At 31.8% G+C, this 26827-nt stretch overlaps 1 protein-coding gene across 3 annotated transcripts in view; it reads right to left on the bottom strand.

Annotated features, from left to right (window-relative positions):
• Skel (DM13 and DOMON_DOH domain-containing protein skeletor) overlaps positions 1-26827 on the bottom strand; it is a 110977-nt gene that overhangs the window by 65720 nt on the left and 18430 nt on the right. The window lies entirely within an intron of this gene.

Below are 26827 nucleotides of genomic sequence, written 5' to 3'. Positions count from 1 at the left end.
GGGACCTATGAGAAGGTATCCTGTTAAGGAGAACCTGATCGGTTCAGCGGTTAGCGAGATCCTTCTGTACAAAATACAGACAAACAGACAAACATCCTGTTACTTTAATATAAGGATAAGCTAGCGGCTACGCTCCAAGATGACTATAGGGACACTTGAAGGTAAGGGGAGGGGTGGAATTGGTTTTGTCCCAAACTATTTTTTTTTTGGGAGGGAAGAGTTAACCCCTCCCCCTTATTGAAAAAAATAAGATTCATTTTTAAAAAAAGAACCGTATGGGTCCAGCGATTAATATAGCTAGAGACAGCTACACATATAGACAGAAAGACATCTTGATACTTTTATAGAAGGACTAGGGGCTACACCCTTAGAAAACTCGGGGGTTCTCAATCAACAACAAGATGAAGAATCTAAATGGATAAGACAATGACCGAAAAATAGGTGTACATCCCATATACTGATGTACATAATTACAAGGTTTTGACACTATACACAATGAAGGAACAAATCAAAGTGAGGTCCTCAAGGTTGTTAGGCAGCGAATAAGAAAACGTTATTCTAAAACTTTGGGAACTGATGTAATAAATTCACCAATGTCCCCTTCCATCCTCGTAAATTTAAGTTATAGAAAAGAAAAAAAAAGTTTTGGGTATAATTTCTCATGTACTATGGGGGGGGTGGTGGGGGGGGTGGAGGGCATTTTACAGTGCATTAGAGTTATTAAACTTTGTGCTTAATTATAATAATTTCATAGTTCACCACCAGTTATAATAATAAGTCATTTTTTAGTAGCGTAGCTATTCTATAGTCTATAGTATGACCGTCCGTACGTCCGTTAATTATCTAGTACAATTATTTTATTTGTGTTTTATTTCCTAATATGCTGCTATTTGCTATCATCCTATGATATATTTACTTATTGTATTCAGGGATCTAAAGGGATAAGACAATGGCCGCTAAATTGATGTACATCCCAAATTGATGATACACAAATTACAATTAGTTGTTGAAATATTTGGACACTCAACTTAATGAACCACCCTATCAAAATTATATAATACTCTTTAAAGTTTTTACGCGCACAAATACGAAAATCTTATTATAAAACTTTAGGGACTAGTGTAATAAAAAGCCAATGTCCGCTTCCTCCTTTATCAAACAGATTAATTTATTGCGGTTATAATGAACAAAATTACCCTTGTTATTTCATCATTGTTTTTTAAATGGTCATAATTACAATTTGGAAATAATTTGTGTAACAGTAAAAATTAGAAAATTTTTATGTGTGTTGCAATAATTTAGAAGAAATAAATACTGTTTAAGCCAATTTAAAAAAAACGAATAAAAAAAAATTGTGGTCAGAAGAAACTCTTTATAATCATAAAATAGATATTTTTAGTTTATTTTAGGTTTAGTTCAGAAAAAAATCTCTGTGCACGAACTATAACTATAACTTATTTTTAAAGGTCTCAATGATGTTTGTTAAAGATGCCATAGCATAATGATCAAAATCCTCATAAAGGTTTTCAAAAGCAGCTAGAAGGGTAGTTTTTTATCTCTATTTTATAGGGGAGGGCTGGAGTTGTGGGTCAGAAAAAAAGCATAAAACTGGCCCAACACATTTATAAAGCTTCCCAGAAAAGTACAACCAATTCGGACAAGCATTTTCAGAGATCTTTAGATTCATTTCATAAAACCGTACAACTTTATCTGGCTATGAGCATTTTTGTCTTATTCTTTCAGACGAACTTATATAAGTGCATATATAACTAATGGTTCAAAATAGTGGACCGAAAAAATTATATTAAGTTGGTTTATATCTGAAAATTATTATTTTAATTCACTTAACTTTATGTTCTACTACTTACGAATTAATTGTTTATTAATTTTATTCATAATTTTATCAATAGAATTTAAAGTGGCTGTACACTTTAACAAGGAAAATGACAGTAGTTCGCAGGAATCTAAAGGGATAAGACAATTGCAGCTAAATTGATGTAAATCCCCAATGGTGATACATAAAATTATCCTTTCTGTAGATTACTATTAGTGGTTGAAACATTTGGGCACTTAATTAAATGAACCAACCAATCAAAACCCAATAAAGTTGTTAAGACAACGAATAAGAAAACGTTATTATATGACTTTGGGGACTATTGTAATAAACAGCTCAATGTTCCCTCCCGCCCTGAGTAGTACGACTACAAATGATAATATCATTAAATGATTTAATTTTCAAACATTTTTCCTCTTAATTAATATTTTAATTGTTTTAATAATGCAAAGCTTAGTAATTAAGTAATAATAAGTACAGTTAAGATTTTCAATGGTCTTTTGTTAATTATGTGATTAACTTTAAAATCATAAATTATATAAATATTTGGAGGTTGATTATTTTATATTTAGCGGCTACACATGTAACCTCTTAGTGTTTTGCTTCAGAAGCAGAAAGACATATGTATAAGCTTTCCTGTAAAGCAAAACCTCATTTGATCACTTATTTTAAGAGGAGGGGTAAATCGAACCTTCACTTTTAATTTTAGTGTTGAAAAGAAGTTAAAGAATAAAATTAGGTATTTTTCAGAGGTGATTTTTCTTGGAAGGATGGAGTTCCGTCTATCAAATAGTTTTAATCTTACCATTATTTTTTCTATACAAAATTTCGCTGTAAAGGAGAAACATATTGGTTCAGTGCAGTTAGCGAGATCCTTCGCTACAGACAAAAATATCTTGCTACTTTATATAATAAGATAGGATATAGAATATAAGAGGATATTTTGACAGGGGAAAATTTGACGTTGGAAACATGGTCAGTTCGTTCATCAAGTAAGTGGGGAATGGATGTTGAAAGGGGGTGGATGGATTAATTACCAGATAATCTGGTGCAACATCCAAGTAATAATATAGCCATTATTCCAAAAATATTTGGGTTAGTTGAACAAAAACGGGCAGAGACTAAGAGTTATGACAATGGACAATAAATAATGCTTATAAGTATTATGTGTAATATTTTGTATTTGCACGAACAGTTGATTAACATAGGTCATTTAAGATCATAACTATCTAATTTTAGCGACATTTTCCTTCTCTCTCGGGGATATTATACATGGAGAATAAATTAAATCAGGGATGGAGGGGACATTGGGCTGTTTATTACACTAGTTCCCAAAGTTTTATAATTAAGTATTCTTATTCGTTGGCTTAACAACTTTAGGGACTCTTATTTAATTTTGAAAGGTTGTTCATTTAGTTGTGTGTCCAAACGTTTCAACCACTAATTGTAATCTAAGGGTTATTTCTTGCATCATCAATGGGGATGTACATTAATTCAATTGGCCTTTGTCTTATCCCTTTAGATCCCTGAAAAATAAAATTCTAATTGTTTACATAATACAAAAGCGTTATAATTTGTATTAAATGAGAATTATTGCTTTCTTAAATGCTGATTTCACGGCTGGTTGCGAGTTTGTGCACTCAGGGCTGAAATATTTTGTTCTTATATATACATATTCAGGTATATAGAGATAATTAAATCTAAATAATTTTTCCGGTATATCTTCGAAACTTATTAATAACCGAGGGATTAGAACCGGTTGTCAGCCATACTGAAAAAAACATGTATAGCATCGAATTACAGACAATTTTGCACGAATATTAAAATTAAAGTGATAAAATAAATACCAGTTTTGTTAGATCGGTCCTTTGGCTCCTCGGGGCTAACAAAACTTGTTTTAATCTTATAATTTTTTTTATTTGGATAAGCGGAAAGCTGTCTATAATACGATGCGATAAATAACTAATAATATTTTGCAACGTTTGGGTTATAGTTTTTATGATTTATATACGTTGTTATCCTTATAGAAAAGTAACATGATCTGTGTCTGTTTGTCTGCCTGTACTAAAGGATCTCGTTTACCTTTGAACCGATATGGTTCTCCTTTATACTCTAGCTTCTCAAAGGTCTTAAGAAGGTTTATAATTATTTTTTTTTTTTTTTGGGGGGGGGGGTACCACAACCCTCTTAAAAAAATCCCCCCAACAATTTTTTATATACCTCCCCAATGATGAAAAACAAAATTACGCCTTTGCATAAGAAATCAATCGTTTGAATTTTTTTTAAACACTATTAGTTTGAAACCAAACTCCTCTCCCGCCGTAGATGAAAATTCTTTTTATAAATACACTTTTCCTTACAACCCTGAGGACAAGTGGATTTTAGCTATTTTTTTTATTCAACCCGTTGACAGCTAACCGGCTTACAAATATTTTTGCTTGTCTTTGATTAAAGAGACATTGTATTTGGATATTAAGCTGTTTAAACCTCTATGTATTATTAGGGATCTAAAGGGATAAGACCATGGACGATAAATTGATGATTACCCCTTATGTAGATAACAATTAGTGGCTGAAACGTTTGATCACCCAACTAAATGAACCATCCAATCAAAATGTAATAAAAGTCCCCAAGGTTGTTAAGCCAAATAATAAGAAACAAGGGTGCCGAAACTATTCTTTCTAGGGGCGTAGCTGCTAGTGCCAAGAAAACAAAATGTAAACTAAAAAGTGTATTTCTTCTTAAAATTGACACTTTTTCCGTTACTTCAATATCATTCAATAATTCACTTCAGAAAAAAAGGCTTTCAGACCAATTCTTTTAAAAAAATAGATGGCCAAAAGTGATTTTTAAAACAAACCAATTATTGTTGAAGCCGCTTATAATAATGGGGGGACAAATGTTAAAATACTTAATATTTTATGGGAATATGACGTCAAAAAATGTGGCGTTTTATGGGATACATAATAAGCTGCTTCACAATTTTTTCATAAGTAGCGCACCTATAGAAATATAACAACTTTTCTTTGTAAATAGCAAATTAAAGTACGTTATTGACTAGTATATTAATAATTAACACTTTTTGCATTAGATCTAGTTTTAGAACTATTTATTAGTACCATATTATTTTCTGTGTTTTTGGACAGACGAACGTAAATACTAACAAACCTTAGTTTAAAAGTAGCTTATTCTCCATGTAATATATAGAAAATTTGTTGCTACGCCTCAGCATCTAGGGGTATGTATTCAAAGGGGTACAGAAAAGATGGCTTAAAAACATCCTAAGTCCTAATTCTAAAAATGAAATAGCCTAATACCACCCCGAGATTATAAAGGTTCCTTTAAAAGTAGAACTAAATCAATTAAGTTGTTATTTAGATCTTAAGCTTCAGACTAAAAATTTAACACTATAAAAGAAAAGCAAACTAATTTTGAATAATGGTAAAAAGATACTATTACTCATAGAGTAGCTTAACTTATTACAACAAAGAAATAAAGAAATTTGATTAAACAATAATAAAAATGTATTTTGTGAATTTAGAATTTGAAACGCATGAAAATGAAATTCCATAAAGTCAGCCTCGCATATACAACATACACAGGGAGGGAGGGGACATTGGGCTGTTTATTACACTAGTCCCCAAAGTTTTATAATAACGTTGTCTTATTCGGTGACTTAACAACTTAGAGGATTTTATTAAATTTTGATTGGTTGAGTGTTCAAACATTTCAACAACTAACTGCAATCTTCAAAAGGGAAAACTTTGTGTATCATCATTGGGGATCTACATTAATTTATCGGCCATTGTCTTATCCCTTTAGATCCCTGCATATACAGATAGCATACAATAGTAAGCTTTTAAAAAATGGATACAATAATCTCATTTATGGAATAGTTATTTATCGCATCGGATCATAGACAGCTTTCCGCGGATATTATATTAAAAATTATTTTTTTCTAGTACGATGCTATACATGTTTTTTTTCAGTAAGACTGAGAACCGGTTCTAATCCAGTGGATATTAATTGGATTTTAGTTACGAAGCTTTACTAAAACTCATGGCATATGTCCGTCTGTCCTTTGTATGTATACTAGCGGCTTCGTTCCTAGCCTCTAGGGGCTTTGCCCCAAAAGGTTTAATTACATCTTTATTACCTACCCAGCCGAAAAAGATGCGAATGTATCGCAAATTTTCGCGATTAAATTGCGAATTTGCAAAATTCTCAAAAAAAAATTTTTTTTGGGGGGGAGGGGGGTTGCGGGTGGTCCACCCCCCCCCCCCTCCCCTTTAAGAAAATAGCCTAAAACCACCACAGGACCAGTAGGTATATTCGATCGGTCCAGTGGTACCAGAGATTTTAAGAGACAGACGGATGCACAGACATCATTCTACTTTGTATTATAGATATAGAATTGAAATATAAAATTTCTTTTGAAGATTCTCTTGGCCGATAATAAGTTAGGGGTAAAACCAATGAAATTAATTTTCAATTCGCGGACAAATTTTCTAATGTATAAACTAGTTTGTAATATTGAAGCCTGTTGGATCAATTATTTCTATTCTTGTTTAAAAAACATGCCTCCATTGATATTAGAAAACTATGTTTGTTTATTCACTGTTTGTGCATTAAAAGTGCACTCTAAACTTTTAACTTTATTTGCTTTTTAAATCTTTTGATTTAAAATTCTTTTAAAAATATTTGTTTTTGTAAGTAACACATATTTTTATAGATTCTAAAAAAATATTTTGTTTTACTGGGTCAAATATTAGTTAGTTTTAAGTTGAGTGTCCAAACGTTTCAATTTTTAATTGATTACGAAACGAAGGGTAATTTTGTGTATCATCATTGGGGATGTACATAAATTTATCGTCCATTGTCTTATCCCTTTAGGTCCCTGGGACATAATTGTCCTTGTTTTGATATTAAAAGGCTTTTAATTGCATGTCGTATGTAAACCAATAAATCTATGTGTCAATGGATTTATTATTACTTGGATGTTACACCAGATTATCATGTACTCTTATAAAGTAAAAATTGTAGCTGGCTAAAAAATCAATACCCCTTATCTACCTTCTTTACCCCATTGACTCCCCTCCTACTGGATGAACGAACTGATCAATAAATGATGTCCATGTTAGCAACGTAAATTAACGACAATTTTTTTCTTGTCATAATATCCACATATATTATATATTTTACGTGTCGCAAGCGGACAAATAACACCTTAAGGTATTTACACAATCTTGCTAATAATAATTTTCCAGTATGGCTCAGAAACCGATTAATATCCGCTAGATTAGAACCGGTTCTAAGCTATACTGAAAAATCATGTGTCATATCGTATTACCGATCACAATTTTCTGCAATTAATAAAATAAAAAATCATGATATCAATACCCTCCCAAGACTTAAAGCATAATAAGTTAGCACAGAATGCTTATTGGTCTTGGTCAGGTTTTAAGCTATCTTGGGGACGTAAGAAGGGGGAGGGGGGTGAGATTAACAAAAATGATCACTTTTTGCTAATTTTTAAATCTGTTAAAACGTGGTACAACCGCATTAGCTTGAGAATATAGGTGTCCGTTATGTTTCTAAGAAATCTTATAAACTAATATATTATTTAATATCAGGGAAGAAAGGGACATGTTTCCCAAAGTTTTATAATAACTTATTATTAATGGCTCAACAACTTTGGGGAATTTACTTGGATCTGATTGGTTGGTTCATAGTTCACGAATTGTAATCTATAGAAGGGGTAATTATGTGTACCATCATTGTAAACGTACATCAATTTATCGGCCATTGTCTTATCCCTTTAGATCCTTGATTTAATATTAAGAACAAAAGGTGTATACTATACACCTCTATCACGATATAATACAATCAAAATATATGCTTTATAATTTGTTGTTATATATCATTATCATATCATATCAGCTTTTTAGCATTAAGAAAAAATAAACTATAATGTTTTCAATTCAAATGGTCTTTCAAACAGTAAAGAAGGGTACATTTGGCTGTTTATTACACTAGTCCCCATAGTTGTATATTAACGTTTTAACAACTTTGGGGACTTTGAATTTTTATTGGTTAGTTAACTTAGTTGATTGTTCAAAGGTTTCAACCATTAATTTTAATCTACAATAGGGATAGTTGTGTGAACCATAATTGGGGATGTACATCAATTTATCGGCCATTGCCTTATCTCTTTAGATCTCTGCAATCATATAGCAATTGAATATCGTAGAAGACATACCTAAAACATTTAAAAAAAACATTTAATGATATGAATTAAAATAATTTATCAAAAAAGAAACCCAAAACTCCCTTATTTTGAAAATAATTAATTTTTTTTGGCGAAGTCCCCTCCTTATATTTTTAATTTGTTTGTTTTTTTTAAATAAGGAGGGGGGTCTCAGTACTTTATAGGCACTTTGAGGGAATACACCAAAAAAGAACTTAAATGCGCATACGTACATCTAATTTACATCTAAAAGCTTATAGAGTAGATTTGTTGCTAACAACAAATGATATTTTCCTATTGTAAAGAGATTAATCAATCAAATTGACGTATTATTATTGAAAAATCAATGTTTTATAAAACCTTTAATATTGAATAAAAAGCATAGACTAAAGTCATTGAACTATATGAATCAGATTTAATTAAACAAATATGACAACATTCATAAAAACGAAGCTCTGAAACGGTAAGACATAAACTCTTTTAGAGTGTCATAACTGAGTAAACAGAAAATAAATGTGGTGAATGTAAAAAGTCTAGAAAGGTTTGGTTTGATAGCGAAGCTTTGCTAATAAAAAAAATAGACAAACAAAAAGATAATTTGTTTGTAAATCCTTTGTCCAAAAGTAATATAATTTTTATTAAATGGAAAAAGTGGGGATCGACGCACGAACATTTCTTTGAATGATAGATGGTTCGTCTGTGGATTATGGTTGTTAAAAGCAAAGCTTCTTATATTTGAGGTCATAATTGAGGTCATATTTTCCATCCGTAACGTTTTTATTAATTTAGACATGCAAGAATTGTCCTATTGATTTTAAACTTTGCATGATGATTCCTATATAACGTTACGATTTAGGAGGAGAAGCAACTTTATAATAGTTACTAGAAAGTCAGTACGTTCATTTGAACTTTTTGTATGTTATGATTATCCTATTCATCTAATTTTTTAATACTGATTCTTAGTACAACAATGTACAATATTACAGCGATGCATCTCTTTAATTAATTGGTTTGTTTATTTAGTTGAGTGTCCAAACGTTTCAACCAAAAATGTAGTATACAGAAGGTGTAATTTTGTGTATCATCATTGGAGATGTAAATCAATTTATCGGCCATAGTCTTATCCTTAAAATCCCTGGGTTTTATGTAATATGTTACAAACACAATACAAAAGTTATAAAAATACTGCTTTTAAGATTAATATAATGTTAGACCAAAGTCAATTTTAATTAAATAATTAGCTGGAGGCATAATTTATGTTGGCTACAACAAGAATATAAAACAAGGATGGTCATATAAGTAGTTGCGTATTGAAATTTGAAATATAAACCAAAGACTGCTAAATTAATAGGATTATTGAAGGGCCAAAAAAAACCTAAAACCAGACACAGACATATTTTTAGAAATAAGATAGTCTAAATCCATCTTAGAACTTAAAGAAGCCTCACTATAATGGAGAACCATAGCGGTTCAGCGGTTAGTAGATCATTCACTACTGACAAAAAAAGCTTACTACTTTATATAATAGATAGTGTTATTTCACGAAACGATTGTCCTTTCTTGATTTTTCCAACTATGTCTGTCTGTTTTTCTTTTTTTTTTACAAAGTTACATGATTAAGCTTACATTTATGGAAGCTTTTTATAGTGCCTCTAAAAAATGACGTCATACTGGCCTGCTATTGGTAACTTAGTCTGTGTATTTGCCTTTAATTGATAATTTGCATTGTATGACGTCATTTTTATAGGCAATATAAAGAGCCTCAAATCTATGACATTTTATACTTTGGATAATTCAGAATTAAAAACTTTTGCTAGATAATTGCCGATAAATTGATGTACATTCTCAATGATGATACACAAAATTACCCTTCTATACATTTTTTGTGTGAGGTCAAGGTCAGGAATCTAAAGAAATAAGACAATAGCCGATAAATTGATGTAATCTCTAATGATGATACACAAACGTATCCCTTACAATTAGTGGTGGAAACTTTTGGACTATCAACTTAATGCACCAAACAAATAAAATTCAATAATTGAAGTCCCCAAAATTGTTAAGACAGCGAATGAGAAAATGTTATTTTTAGTGGAAATATTTAAAATACTTCTTTAATCAATATTGCAAATATCTATTATACTATTTCTAATAAATTATGGAATAGCTTTACTCTAAGAAATACTGAGAATCTTACAGAGATTTGAATCATGTCTGTCTTAATATAATAATAATAATAAAAAACAAATAGTAGTTATTTCTCGCATCGTATTATAAACGGCTTTCCGCGGATATAGAATGTACAGTTATAAGATTAAAACTAGTTTTTTTAGCCCCGTGGTGCCGAAGGCACCGGCAAAAAAAAACTAGTTTTAATGTTATGATCGTACATTTCTATATTCGTAGAAAACTGGATATAATACGATGCTAGACATAGTTTTTTCGTATTCATGAGAACCGGTTCCTGTCCACCGGATTCAAATGAATACGAGAAACAATTTTATCACATTTATAAATTGTGCCAATAAAACTATTTAAAGGGCAACTCTGTCTTTGATTTCTATATGAAAAATAATTTAACTATGTTAGTAACTAATTTGTAAGAAATATACCAAACTTCACCCAATAGATTGAGGACTTAAAAAAAAATTTGGTATATACTTATTTTATATATATGATTTTTGGAATACTTATTCCTAGAACAACAAAGTACAATATTGCAAGCGAAGTATCTCTGTAATCAAGCCCTAAAAATGTAGGTATGTTCTTAAAACATTTTTCTGTATTTAACAGTTTTGCAACAAATGTACCTGCAATTTTGATATAACTCATTCATTTGTATTCTGCCCAATATCTACAAGTGTTAATGTGTGTTTGTTCTACTGTTTCAAAGCTTCCCTTTCATTGATTTTGTCATCCTTGTTAATAAAATTCTTGCCAAATTATGGAGATAAATTGTAAAAACACCAAATTTAAGAGTGTCCTGTTAGATAATATAATCTTATGTTGTTTTGTAATTTAATGTGGTCAACAATTATATTTTAGTAGCGAAGCTACTCTACATATTATTCTACGTCTGTACGTCCTTTTGAGACGGTTTAAGGCAAGGTAACACTATACGCCCCGACTTCAAATATCAATGAGTTATTAGTTTTTGACTTTTGATTAAAATAAAAGCTATTTAGTTAAAATTTTATATATATTACTATCGGCTACGCCCCCAAGAAGCCTCAAGGGGCAGTTTAGTGAGGGGGGGGGGGGTGGTACCTTTACATGTTGTATAATGAATAAAAACTATATTTATGGATAGTTTTGTAGCGCTACTCATGGATAAAATTGTACTTATCGTGTTTTGTAATGTAAATATAAGATTTGTAAATGTCTTTACTTTTACAGTCTGTAATTTAAAATCAATTAACACACACAAATATATAGATTTTGTCAGGGAGTAAGAGGACAGTGGGCTGTTTATTACACTAGTCCCCAAAGATTTATGATATATTAGTTTATGTGTTGTTTTACAAACTTTGGGGTCTTTTCTTTAATTTTGATCAGTTGATTCATAAACATGAGTAAACAACTAATTGTAATCCACAGAAGTGGTAGCTTTGTGTATCATCATTGAGGGTGTATATGAATTTTTCCGCCATTGTCTTATCCCTTTAGATACCTGGGTTTTGTTTGGGCAATTATATATCTTTACATTAAATAAAACTGTAAATGTTTAAGTTTTAATTTCATTGACTTAACAAGGATATACAAATCTAAGGAAAATTTGAACGAATTTTAAAAGTGAAGCCATTCTATAATTAGGGAAAGACCGTCCGTCCGGAACGGTTAGCTCTTTTCGTTAATTTAGACATGTTTTAATTGTCCTATAGATTTGGAGTCTGGACCACACCACGTCATATTGGAGACGCTAAAATGGAACCTACTACTGATATTTGAGGCACTTGAGATTAGGGGGAATGCCTTGGACATTAAACTTGCCATGCCGCATGGCGCAACTCATTACCAATCACAGTTAGGACTTCCAAACTGAGGTCGTGCAAACAAAGGGTTGGTTGTCTTGGTTGCAGAGTATGTGTAAAGGTACGTGGACTGATCTAGAACCCGAAGAGTCACCAAGCCCCCTAGAGGCCATCAACTAAGTATAGAGCTGGATCTTTAAATCGTTTAGTGCTGCCACTGCCGATGCCACTGTATAGGAGAACCATATTAGTTCAGCGGTTAGCGAGATCCCTGGCTACAGACAAAAAAATAAGTACTATTTTACATTATAGGATTCTATAATAATATGAAATATGTATTACCCAAGATAAACAAAGCAGAATTTTCCTTATTCTTAATCTATCAAGATGCGTTTTGATCAGAGATTTAAAGGGATAAGACAATGGCCGAGCAATTTATGTACATCCCTAATGATATTGACAAAAAAAACAACCCCTTCTGTAGATTAAAATGATGAAATGTTTGAACGCTCAAGTTAATGACCCAGCCAATCAAATTTTACTAAAGTCCACAAAGTTGTTAAGCCAACGAATAAGAAAGCGTTATTATAGAACTTTAGGTACTAGTGTAATAAACAGTCCAATGTCCTCTCTCTCTTTGGTTTTGATAGTGTAAAATGAGTCAAATAAATTGCGCGGACAGACCTCCTGATGACAAGGGCTCACGATGAAATGATATCATCTAAAAATACGTTTTTTCAATGTAAAAAAAAATATTTGTGGCATTATTATTTAGGGTTTTGTTTAATGGATTAATTTTACGTGGATCTTAGACCAGATTATCATGTACTGTAATAAAGTAAAACTTGTAGCGGGCTACAATAACGCTCCACTTCATCCCCTTTACCACTTTCCCTTCTCTTCTACTGGATAAACGAACCGACTACTAAATGACAGGGGAGTTAGCAACCTAAATTGACAACATTTTTTCCTGGCATAATAATGATCCTTTGTTTGTTTACAAAAAGAATAAAATTACTTATAATATTGTACAAAAAATAAATACTTTTTTTTCGTCAAGCTTAATATTTGAAGGTTGATGGAGGGCAAGGAAAAAAGCCTAAAACCATCCCAAGACTAAAATGTAAAAATTTAATACCACCAAACCATCCAAGTTTCTACGGAAATCTTTTATAAATCTGAGGTTTTATAATGTTTATTGGTTAGTGAGATCTTACAAACAAACAAAAGGATATTTTATTTACCAAGACATTTTTAAAAAAATTTCAGCTCAGCATTATAATTTATATTCTTCGAGGCTTAATCTTAATATTTTGCTATTTTGATTTGTTGCAGTTTTGTGTAACTTTTATCTAAAAAAGCAATCATTTACTGAAAAGACTAAACAGTTATGCTGCAAAATCTATGTACTATAGCCTGGTTCATTCAGGGATCTAAAGAGATAAGACAATGGAATATAAAATCTATGTACTATAGCCTGGTTCATTCAGGGAAATTAAGAGATAAGACAATGGAATATAAAATCTATGTACTATAGCCTGGTTCATTCAGGGAAATTAAGAGATAAGACAATGGAATATAAAATCTATGTACTATAGCCTGGTTCATTCAGGGAAATTAAGAGATAAGACAATGGAATATAAAATCTATGTACTATAGCCTGGTTCATTCAGGGAAATTAAGAGATAAGACAATGGAATATAAAATCTATGTACTATAGCCTGGTTCATTCAGGGAAATTAAGAGATAAGACAATGGAATATAAAATCTATGTACTATAGCCTGGTTCATTCAGGGAAATTAAGAGATAAGACAATGGAATATAAAATCTATGTACTATAGCCTGGTTCATTCAGGGAAATTAAGAGATAAGACAATGGAATATAAAATCTATGTACTATAGCCTGGTTCATTCAGGGAAATTAAGAGATAAGACAATGGACTATAAAATCTATGTACTATAGCCTGGTTCATTCAGGGAAATTAAGAGATAAGACAATGGAATATAAAATCTATGTACTATAGCCTGGTTCATTCAGGGAAATTAAGAGATAAGACAATGGAATATAAAATCTATGTACTATAGCCTGGTTCATTCAGGGAAATTAAGAGATAAGACAATGGAATATAAAATCTATGTACTATAGCCTGGTTCATTCAGGGAAATTAAGAGATAAGACAATGGAATATAAAATCTATGTACTATAGCCTGGTTCATTCAGGGAAATTAAGAGATAAGACAATGGAATATAAAATCTATGTACTATAGCCTGGTTCATTCAGGGAAATTAAGAGATAAGACAATGGACTATAAAATCTATGTACTATAGCCTGGTTCATTCAGGGAAATTAAGAGATAAGACAATGGACTATAAAATCTATGTACTATAGCCTGGTTCATTCAGGGAAATTAAGAGATAAGACAATGGACTATAAAATCTATGTACTATAGCCTGGTTCATTCAGGGAAATTAAGAGATAAGACAATGGAATATAAAATCTATGTACTATAGCCTGGTTCATTCAGGGAAATTAAGAGATAAGACAATGGACTATAAAATCTATGTACTATAGCCTGGTTCATTCAGGGGAATTAAGAGATAAGACAATGGAATATAAAATCTATGTACTATAGCCTGGTTCATTCAGGGAAATTAAGAGATAAGACAATGGAATATAAAATCTATGTACTATAGCCTGGTTCATTCAGGGAAATTAAGAGATAAGACAATGGACTATAAAATCTATGTACTATAGCCTGGTTCATTCAGGGAAATTAAGAGATAAGACAATGGAATATAAAATCTATGTACTATAGCCTGGTTCATTCAGGGAAATTAAGAGATAAGACAATGGACTATAAAATCTATGTACTATAGCCTGGTTCATTCAGGGAAATTAAGAGATAAGACAATGGACTATAAAATCTATGTACTATAGCCTGGTTCATTCAGGGAAATTAAGAGATAAGACAATGGAATATAAAATCTATGTACTATAGCCTGGTTCATTCAGGGAAATTAAGAGATAAGACAATGGACTATAAAATCTATGTACTATAGCCTGGTTCATTCAGGGAAATTAAGAGATAAGACAATGGACTATAAAATCTATGTACTATAGCCTGGTTCATTCAGGGAAATTAAGAGATAAGACAATGGACTATAAAATCTATGTACTATAGCCTGGTTCATTCAGGGATCTAAAGGGATAAGACAATGGACTATAAAATCTATGTACTATAACCTCGTTCATTCAGGGATCTAAAGGGATAAGACAATGGACTATGAAATGATTTATATCTCTTATTGGGATTTTTTAAATACCCCTTTTGTAGATCAAACTTAGATGTGTGTTGTTGTTTTTTTTTATTTGGGGGGGGGGGGTGTAGGAATTAGACGAGTATCCAAAGTTTGTAATCGTACCATGTGCATTATTGGATCTTGGCTGTTCTAGAATATATGTGACCCTTCTTATGTCCTTTTTCATTGCGCTCTTTATTACACTAGTTCAAAAAGTTTTATAATAACGGTTTCTTATTCGTTGGCTCAACAACTTTGGGTGCTTTTATTGAATTTTGATTTGTTAGTACATTGAAACCAAAAAGAAACTTTCTAGGGACGATTTCTTATGGGAGGGTGGTAATACCCTCCACGAAAATAGTTATAAACCTTCCCAATACCTATGAAAAGCTACCCTGTTAAGGAGAACCCTATCGGTTCAGCGGTTGACGAGATCATTCGTTAAAAACAGACAGACAAACTGAAATCCTATTACTTTATCATAAGGATAATCGATCCTAGCAATATTTGACCGATTTTACCGTGATCTTGACCATATCTAAATATTTTTTTTTGCAAAACAGAACCAGTCTAGTGTATATGATCATAAGATGATATCAGCCATTTCTTAATCTAAGATCTCAACACAGAAAAAATGTTACTCAAAAGGACAATACGCGACCAATTTTCAGTGTAAAAACCATGAAATTGTAAAGTATATTACATATTTTCTTCAATAGTGTTAATAGATAAGGATCTAAACCCATAGTCAAACAACGATGACAAAGCACAAAAAGTAAATTTGTTGCTTTAAGGGCATACTTACATTTTTAGAACTTGATTATAGAGATTTAACTATTACAAAATTGTACCTTGTTATAATAGGAATTAGTATTCCAAAAATCATATGAATAAGATAATTATATCACATAAAGAATTGTTGATAAAAATGTTAAAAATCAACACGTTTTAAATGGACTTTCGGACATTCTTGTATCGAATATGGAGTTTATTTCTAAATTGTACCTAACTACTACAGGAATCAGAATACCAAGTTTGAAATGGATAGGATAATTCTAATCGTGCTACAGAATAGATATTATATATAATACAAAGTAGAATGATGTCTGTCTGTCTGTCCGTCCGTCCCTAAAGATCTCGGTAACCACTGAACCGATCGGATTCTACTTTTCAGGGTATATACCTATTGGTCCTGTGGTGTTTTTAAGCTAATTTGTTGGGGGGTGGGACACCCCCAACTCCCCAAAAAACAAAAAAATGAATATTCCCCCCCCCCAAAAAAAAAATTGGGGGGGGAACACATTAGACCAAGCACCAGTAGTACTTTTTTTTTAATTATCTCTTGGGGAAAAGCCCCTAGAGGCTAGGGGCAAAGCCGCTAGTACCTATATAAAGGGACATTCTGTTGACCATTACACTGTAAAGTCAGGTCCAACAACCAAGGATAACTAAGAGTAGCAATGTCTCCATTTGTGTCCTAACGCCCGGGTTATTATTTAAAGCAACACCCAACAGACATCTAACAGAAATCCAACAGACAACCAACACTTTAATTGCACTATCTTTGTCTGGAATTCCTAACTGTGTATAGTAATTAATTATGCCTGCTAATAAAGGGCCAATAAATTCTTTCTTACATACAAGACTAGCCTACAGCTCACGTTGTTCGCTGGTCTGTAATGCTATTCATATATTGCTATATTTTCTATGTCTGTCTGTTGTGCACCATTTTTGCTTTCATTTGCTTTGCCTTTTATTTTTTTAATTCAAGAGCTTCTGTAGTTATGGATGTTGTCATCCTTATTTATCTGTTAAAAGTTTTATTCCTCACCTTCATCGCTATTCTGTCTATAGTGCTTTGAAATTAATAAAATTACTGTAGGGGAAATGTTTATTTTCCCTTCTGCTATTTAATATAGAAGATTGAATTTTTTTGAGTCCAATGCACTTCTGCCCCTAACACAACTTTATTTTCTGATATCAAAGACTGCTAACATTTTGTGTGAAGATTTGTATGACCACTGTTCTGATCATTGTTCGTCATTCTGTCAGTTATGCCCCTTTTCCTTCTTTTTGCTTTTGTGTTTTTACGTTTACAATTAGGAACGTTGCTACATGTGGATATTATCATCCTTGTTGATGATTTTTAAACTCAGGGATATTAGGAGATAATGTACTATATTTATTTTACATCCCCCATGATGATAAATAAAGGTAAGCCTTCTGTTGATTAAAAAGTTTGGACGAAACACAGATCAAGTTTTTTAGTCAAAGTGGTTATTAAACTTTGGTTTACAGTGTAATTTACAGTCAAATGTTCCTTCCTTCCCTGAGCAAAAGAAATTCTGGAATTGAAATTATCCTTCTTACTCTATAATTCACATGGTCCATTAGTCTTTTGGATCGAGACTTCATATTTAAATAGCTAAAATATTTGTTTTCTCAGCTGCTATAAAAATTAGATGGTTTAAATTTTTAATCAAGATTATATTGACACATTTGCAAAATTCATTTTCATTTAGTAGCGAAGATTATCTATAATTCAAAATGTCTTTCCGTTCGTCTGTTGGTTATGATTAGAGGAAAATGTGATTTTCTCATTTGCTATTCAATGGCTGAAAAGTTGTGTAAATATTCCCTACATAGCTTGCCAGTATGGGCCTCAGTTATTGTTTATTTCATTCATCCAGTATGAGGGAAGGAAATGGGGTTAAAGGGTTGTATAATGTTGTTAATGATCTATTTCTTGTTAAAAGCAAAACTTTAAATAAATATTTAAATACCAAGGAATTAAATGATCGATCGATATAACCCCCCCCCCCCTCTCTCTCTCTCTCCTTCTTTCTCTCTCCCTCTCCCTGTTATCTCTCTCTCTCTCGCTCTGTCTCTCTCTCTCCCCCCAATCCCTTTCTCTCCCTCCCCCTCTCTCCTTTGCTATCTCTCTTTCTCTCGCTTCTCTCTCTCTCTCTCTCTCCCTCTCTTCATACTCAACAAAATATTAAGTTAGAATAGTTAACGTCTTAGAATATCTGTTAACTGATCTATTCAGTAATATGTTTAATATTTAAACCCAATGTATAAATACACGATTTAACGTTTTGCTTCATTTTTATATATTTTTTACAGATTAAAATCCAAACATTTTTCATTTCAAATTTTTGTCCTGAAAGGGTTAAAATGATTAGTTTAATATCTGACCGCATTACGGGGAGTGTCGCACGAATCAATTTATTGTAAAACTAAGTTTTCTTACGTTTACTATATTATAAACTTAATTTTTCTGTTTTATAAATACAAATCAAATACTTCAATGTTATTTAAATAGCAACATTAATATAAAAAATGCATTTATGAAGCAAAAAGTAGAATAATGGGTATTATCGTTCTGGGCAATGAGATTTTAATAGTGATCATTGAAGCACTGTGAGTTTTGAACGTTTTATTCTTGGGAGATTCGAGCTTGTTTATAGACGTTTACTTCCTATATAGATCTGTCATGGATCTTGATGCAATACTGCAGGCCGTTTTGTACATGTTAAAAATTGGAAGATTTCATTAAATAAAAGTTGTCGCAAATATACTTAGTAAATAAAGTGATACGAACCATGGATCTAAAGGGATAAGACAACGGCCTTTAAATGTATGTACATTGTTGGGCATCCCTAATTATGAGACACAAAATTACTCTTCTGTTGATTACAATTACTGGTTGAATAGTTTGGAACTTGAGTAAACCAATCAAAATTCAACAAAAGTCCACGAAGTTGTTCAGCCAACGAATAAGAAAACGTTATTATAAAACTTTGGGGACAAGTGTAATAAAAAGCCCAATATCCCCTCCCTTACTGGATACAAAATCTAATTCAAATCGATAAAATAAACAAGGATAACAGCATTTATATGCAGCGAAGCAGATTGGAGAAAAAATGATTAAAAGAATTAATGCTCATTGTTCTTATAAGTCTTTAAACAAAATAAGAAACATTTATTTTTAACAGCAACTGTAAAAAATTATGTTTCCTCCAAAGAATATTAGTTACCAAAATCATTACACAAAAATTATCGTCTATCTTTAATAGGAGCAAGTTAAATAAAAATTTTTTTAAAGAAATCTTTTACCCAAATACCGATGGACCAATTAGCATATATACTAGATATATATGAAATCTTTACAATAAGTTACCACACCGTTTTACTATACATACGGACATTTTAAATTATAGAGTAGCTTGCTACGCTATTAAAAATGAAAAACTTTTTTGATATGTTGAATGAAAAAGAAACATCTTGGTCATCTTAAAATAGTTGTTCCTTCAATTCCGCATATCAAGGATATTGAGCTGTACATTACACTAGTCCACAAAGGTTTTTAATAAAGATTTCGTATTCGTTAGCTTATTAATTTTGGAGACTTTTATTGAATTTCGATTGGTTTGTTCATTAAGTTGAGTTTATCGATTATTGTCTTATCCCTTTAGATCCCTGGTTTCATATTCTTATATAGACACAATAGCAAATAATAAATAGGTGATATTAATAAAATGCAGTTCTGATTATTTGCAGGGATCTAAAGGGATAAGACAATGGCCGATGAATTTATGTGTATCTCCAAATATGATACAAGAAATTACCCCTTCTGTAGATTACAATTAATGGTTAAAACGCTTGGACACTCAACTGAATGAATTAACCTATTAAAATTCAATAAAAGTCCCCAAAGTGGTTAAGCTAACGAATAAGAAACGTCATTTATAAAATATTGGGGACTAGTGTAATACACAGCCCAATTTCCTCTCCCTTCCTGGATTATTTGCCTATGTGATACAATTGCGAAAGTGAATTCACAATGTAAACCCTTAAAAAGTTTCAAAGTTGCTGACAAATTCATACAGATTTATTTGATGTTTATTTAATAGAGTACAATTTTACATTTTAAATAAGCCAAAATAGTATTAACAAAAGATTCTTAAAAGCAAAGCTTTTCTATAATTAAAAAAGAGTCAGTCTGTCCGTACGTCTGTAACGTTTAGCCCTTTTCGTTAATATTTTTAGTATAATTGTTCTAACGATTTCAAACTTTGCATGATGATTCCTATAAGAAGAAATTACGATTTAGAAAGCGAAGCAACTCTATATTTGTTATAAGTCCAATTATAACATGCTGAATTTTATATATAAAAAGTTAGTTGCTTTATAGAAATACCCTAGTCAACAAAATGATTGGTTGACACATGTGTAGTGTAACGTGTTCATCTTATATCCACAAAGAAAGAATTGTAATTCATACAAGCAATAAAGTAAAACCATGGAGAGTGAAGGAGTTAAATAACTGCATGTCCCCACCCCGTGCACCCCTTTCAATTGGGCCTTTGAATATCAGCTAATAACGTCGGAAATATTAACACAGCCAAGTCGCTACAAAAGAGCAGAAAGCAATTTGCTAGCAGACAAAAAAAGGTCTCCAAAACTGGAATCAAGTCGTTGTCTGGGTTACACTTCTATACTTATACATTTATTTACATTTATTATCGAAGCCAAATCTAAATTCCAGGTTGATAACACATACCTAAAATATTGATAAAATAATTATAAATAACTTTAAAAAGGTTTTTTTGATCTAGAATTATTAATTGGCATTGGAGCAAAGAAGCAGTTTTGGGACATCCTGTATGTGTATTAAACACGTACTACTTATAATTCTATCCTATTATTTACTGAGAAAGGAAGTAAAAGAATATCAATTAGTATTTTTCCCTTAAAATATATTAATAGCTAGATAATTATATTGTTGATTTGGAACTTTTCATTGTTTTAATATTTAACTAAATAATCATTTAAAGCCTTTTAGATAAACAAAAAAAAAAGTTCATAAATAGTGAAGTAGATTTTTGAGAATGTTGAGTAAACTATGATAAAAACTCTACTGAGCCAGCTCATACCAATAACGAAATTAATTCGGAAGAAAATCACGAAACCTATACGTGTTTTTCAGCTGTCGTTGGGGGGCAACACATCGTTAAATTGACGACCTCTCCATTTGCCCCCCAAATATTAATTTAGATTTATTTTGCTTGTTGGTTATACCTTATTCCTGCTACTGAGCAAGGATGACAGCATCTATAAAGAAAAGCTTTGAAAAGTTAGGACAAACAAACATTAAAGCTTTTAAAATATCGGAACTGAATTGAATATGCAGATTGTAAATATATAATTCCAAACAAAATTGTAAGTAAATAGAATGGTTATCTTGTAAAAAATATTCTCAAAAAAACTAGAGTAACGATTATAGAGTTGCTAAGTTTAAAATCGATAGGACAAATTCAGCATGTCTGAATTAACGAAAAGAGCTGACCGTTCTGGACGGACCGACCCTAATTATAGAAAAGATTCGCTTTTAAAAATCTTGGCTCCTAAATTAACTACTTAAATAAAGCTAAAGAATTAGAATTAGATTTTAGAAAAATGAAAATGATATAACGGTCCAAAGAAGATTAATTTACTATATTTCAAAAGAAATACCAATTAAACAAGGATGACAACATTCATAAAAGCGAAGCTCTGAAATCAAAGGGAAGGACAAACGGTCAATAACTCTTGCTGATGTATGTACATCCCCAATGATGATACAAAATTAGTCCTTCTTTAGAGTATATTTAGTGGTTGAAATGTTTGGACACACAACGAAATAAAACAACCAATCAAAATTCCAATAAAAGTCCCCAAAAATGTTAAACCAACAAATAAGTAAACATTAGAGACTAGTGTAATAAAACAGTCTATTGTACCAGATACAAAGAAGTAGGAAAATACAACGTATACAGTTTCTAAGACATACGAGCATTTAAGAATTGTATAATTGCTACGCTACTAAAAATATAAAACAGTTTTAAAACAAATATTGTTACAAAAAGGCTGCGCATTACTTAATTACTTGAAATGGGAAGAAAAAGTATACATATCTCACATCATAAACAACACACATAAAATTAACACTTTTATGTACAATCTATTTTACTTTTTATGGGCTTTTCAGATTTTTTAAAGATATATTTCTAGCCTATTTTTTGTTAACCGACTTTTCAATAAATAGGCATCAGAAAACTGCAAAATTTAGCAGCCGTAGCTGAATCGAAAATCTAATCCTTAACAGCCAATTAACGTCTGCTAATCGCGACTTTAAGCAGCAAGTTTAATCACAGTTTTATTATTTTTATAATTGGTACTATAACACAATTTGCCGGTTAAGATAACCCACTTGTTTTTTAAACTAAGGTATGGGATTAAACACTTATCCTGCTGGGGTACCCAGTTCCCAATATAAGAGGATGGTGGTACTCACCCCCAAAATAGTTATAAATCATAAACTGTCCCGGGCCAATGTGAAGCTACGCTATAATGAAGAATCTTATCGGTTCTGCGGTTTGCGAGATCCTTCGGCACATGCAGACACATAGATGAAATACTATGAAATAATAAACTATAAAGATATCTATAATACAAAGTAGAACGATGTCCGTTTGTTTGTCTGTCTGTTTGTTTGTAGCGAAGGATCTCGCTAACCGCTGAATTGATAGGGTTCACCTTTACAGGGTAGCTACTCATAGGCCCCGGGAAGGTTTATAACTATTTTCTTCGGGGGTGGGACACCCACAACCCCCCCCCCTTAAAAATAAAAATCCCCCCCCCCAAAAAAAAAAAATTCCCCCCCAAAGAAAATTTTTTTTTAAATTTTTCTTTTAAATCTAAAATACGAAAAATTGGTTTGATTAAACCTCTTGGGGCAAAGCCCCTAGAGGCTAGGGGCGAAGTCGCTAGTATATAATAATCAATGGTTAAACTAATATATAAGCAGATGATATAGTAGCTCTGCTTAAAAAGCCTATCTCCAAAACTATATGCAATAACTAGAATAGAAACATACCTCGTTAAGAATATTTGAATAAAAAACTCCCTTTGTCTTAGATGTGTGTAGCGTTTTTGGCTTTTGAATTTATAATTATTTATTCGGGGATAATTTCTTTATTTGATTCTGTATTTTAAATCTTATATCATTGAGCTATAACTTATATCATAAATTTATATTTTATTAGCGTAGCTTCTTTAAAATAGGTTTCAGTATGTCCGTAATTCCGGCTGTTTAAAACTCAAACACTGTTAAAGAAAACTGTCCCTAGCATTTCATCTCAAAAAGCCTTAATGTTGCTTTATTAATTGACTGTGTTACAGTTTACTGTTGTGTTATTCTTGGCTTGTTGTTGCTTCGCTACTTCTGCAGATAGTTGACGTTGTTTTTTTTGTGAAAATCAAATTTGCTTTACTTGATAAGTTAAATCAAATATGAAATCTAATAAATCAAATTATTATTTAAATTGTTATGTAACTTAGCTAATGCTATCATGGAGGTAGGGGACATTGGGCTGTTTATTAAACTAGTCCCCAAAGTTTTATAATTATGTTTTGATATTCGTTGGCTTCACAACTCTGAAGACTTTTATTGAATTTTGATTGGTTGCTTCATTATTTAAGTTGAGTGTCAAAGCGTTTTAACCAATCATTGTAATTTAGAGAAGGTGTAATTTTGTCGACCATTGTCTTATCCCTTAGGGTCCCTGTTATGTTATGTATCTTAGAACCCTTAAAATTTTAAATCCACTTAGCCAATAATCTTTTTCTTTTTATTTGCAGAAGATGTATGTCAAATTAACCATCCAGTTTTTTTTACAAAGAATAAACCACCTATTTGAGGCAGGTGTTGTCTATAAATCATTATAATTTCATATAATTAATGTCTCCTTATATAAAGTAACAGGATGTCAATCTGTTTATGTGTACTGTTTACGGATCTCGCTAACCGCTGAATATATAGATATCCCTTTATATTGAAGCTTCTTATAGGTCAAGGAAAGATTTATAAACCCCCCCCCCACTCAATTGGAGGGTCAACATCCCCCTACCTCAAGTGACTCTATGGCTACTAGGGGCGTAGCCGCTAGTAATTAATAAAAAGTTGGTTAAAAAAATGCCTTATCTAACCATATCCATAAACATCATAAATATCAGGGATCTGAAGGGATAAGACAATGGCCGATAAATCGATGTACATCCCTAATGATGATAAACAAAATTAAACCTCAGTAATTTACAATTAATGGTTAAAAAGTTTGGACACTTAACTTAATGAAACAAACAATCAAAATCAAATGGTCCCAACAGTTGATGAGCTAACGAATAAGAAATCATTAATATAAAACTTTGGGGACTAGTGTAATAAACAACCCATTGTCCCCTCCCTACCTAATAGATATGCCTATTTTGAAGACAATATGGTTAACACACGACAAGCTAACAACACAGGGTGGGCCCAATAACATGGATAGACATACATAAGAGAGTGAGAGGGGAGACAAGGAGCTGTTTATAACACTAGTCCCCAAAGTTTTATAATAACGTTTTTTTATTCGTTGGTATAACAACAACAACTTTTGGGATTTTATTGAATATTGATTTGTTGGTTCATTAATTTGTGTCTTTAAACGTTTCAACCATTAATTTTAAGCCACAGAACGGGTAATTTTGTGTGTAATCATTGGGGATGAACCTTAATTCATCGGCCATTGTCTTATTCCTTTAGATCCAGATAAAGTAATTTATAGAGCAGTACAGAAAATCATTACATACATAGCTTCAAATAGGTCCTGGGATGGTTTTAGGCTATTTTAGGATAAATTGATGTACATCCCCAATGATGATTCACAAAACTACTTTAGTGGATTGAAATTAGTGGTTGAAACGTTTGAACACTCAAATAAATGATCCAACCAAACAAAATTCACAAAAGTCCGCAAAGTTATTAAACCAACGAATAAGAAAACGTTACTATAAAACTTTGGGGACTACTGTAATAAACAGCCCAATGTCCCTTTCTCTTTGAATTGCTGCACTACTTAAGTACAAAATCGTCCTGATTCTAAGAAAAAAAGTCCCAATTCGGGGGCGGGCCCCAACTAACAGCTGAAAACCATTTTGAGCTAATTTCAGTAAGTCTTAATTTGTTTTTCGTGCGGTGGTATTTAAATTTGTGGATTACTGGTTGAAACGACCGTAAACGAAACGGCTGAGGGTTAGGGTTTATACAGTTTTATCTAAGTTTTATTCTAATAAATACCTCTCTGTAAATTACAATTAGTGGTTGAATAGTTTTGACTCTTAACGTAATGACTTAAAAGTTGTTGAACCAACGAATAAGAAAACTTAATCATAAAACTTTGGGTACTAGTGTAATAAACAGACCATTGTCCCCTCCCTCACTGTAAAGAAACACTGGCTAATATACTTATGTTTAGTTCTAATAGTTTGATAATAAGTTTCAATCTATATTCAAAAAACAGATAGTATAGATGTATATACAGACAACTACCTCCCTTCCTTTTTCAAAGACCTCTTTTGTCTGCTTCTAAATTATTTTCTGCTACTTGGCTGTGGTAATGTAAGCGACACCATTGGTTGATTTTCAATGAACCAATAAAAAGGTTGCACAGGGCGGTTGCGATGGGGAGATACAGTTATTTAACCCTTTTTTCCTCTAGTGGTTTACTCTAATATTGAAAAGACTAAGTTGTAAGTTGTACAAAATATGTTGAAGTACAAACCCCAGTCATTGTGTATACGACCATCGTTGAAACGGCACCCTGCTGATTTTATTTCTGTATACAAATATGTACAATAAGACGTGAATACAAAAAAGTAAGAAATATATAGAGGCCTCTGGTATACTATATAATAATAACTAGCTGTCATGCCTCTAGCAGCCTCTAGGGGCAATTTATATGAGAGATACCCTCCCCAAAAATAGTCATAAATAGGATTTATAAAAAGCTACATTGTAAAGGATAACCATATCGGTTCTGCGGAAAGCGAGATCCTTCGCTACAGAAAAAAAACTTACTACTTTTTAGAATAGGATTATATATTCGCTATTTTATTAAAATTTTCTTTTTTGTAGAAGCACATCCAATAACTATGAATTATATTTTATGAATTTAAATCATGTTATCTATCATGTAAATTAATTAGTACCTCTCCCTATCCAATTAACAAGAATAACATATATTCATAGCAGCAGCGTTAAATGCAGGGTTCTAAAGGATAAGACATTGGCCGATAAATAGATGTACATGACCAGCCCAATGATATTACACAAAATTAACCCTTCTGTAGATTATATTTAGTGGTTAAAACGTTGAAATACTCAACTTAATAAACCAACCAATTAAAATTCAATAAAAGTCCCCAAAGTTGTTAAGCCAACGAATAAGAAATTGTTATGATAAAACTTTGGGGACTAGTGTAATAAACAGGCCAATGTGCCCTCCCTGCCTGCCTCCCTAATCTAACCTAAAAAAAACAACAAAATTACGCGTTTTAACAAATTTTTGTTTCAGTGTCCAAATGCGATGTAAGGGTAATCGCCAACATT

This window comes from Acartia tonsa, chromosome 7 (assembly GCF_053477335.1).
Source record: "Acartia tonsa isolate MP-2025a chromosome 7, ASM5347733v1, whole genome shotgun sequence".
NCBI lineage: Eukaryota > Metazoa > Arthropoda > Copepoda > Calanoida > Acartiidae > Acartia > Acartia tonsa.
This window is presented reverse-complemented; position numbering and strand designations above follow the sequence as displayed.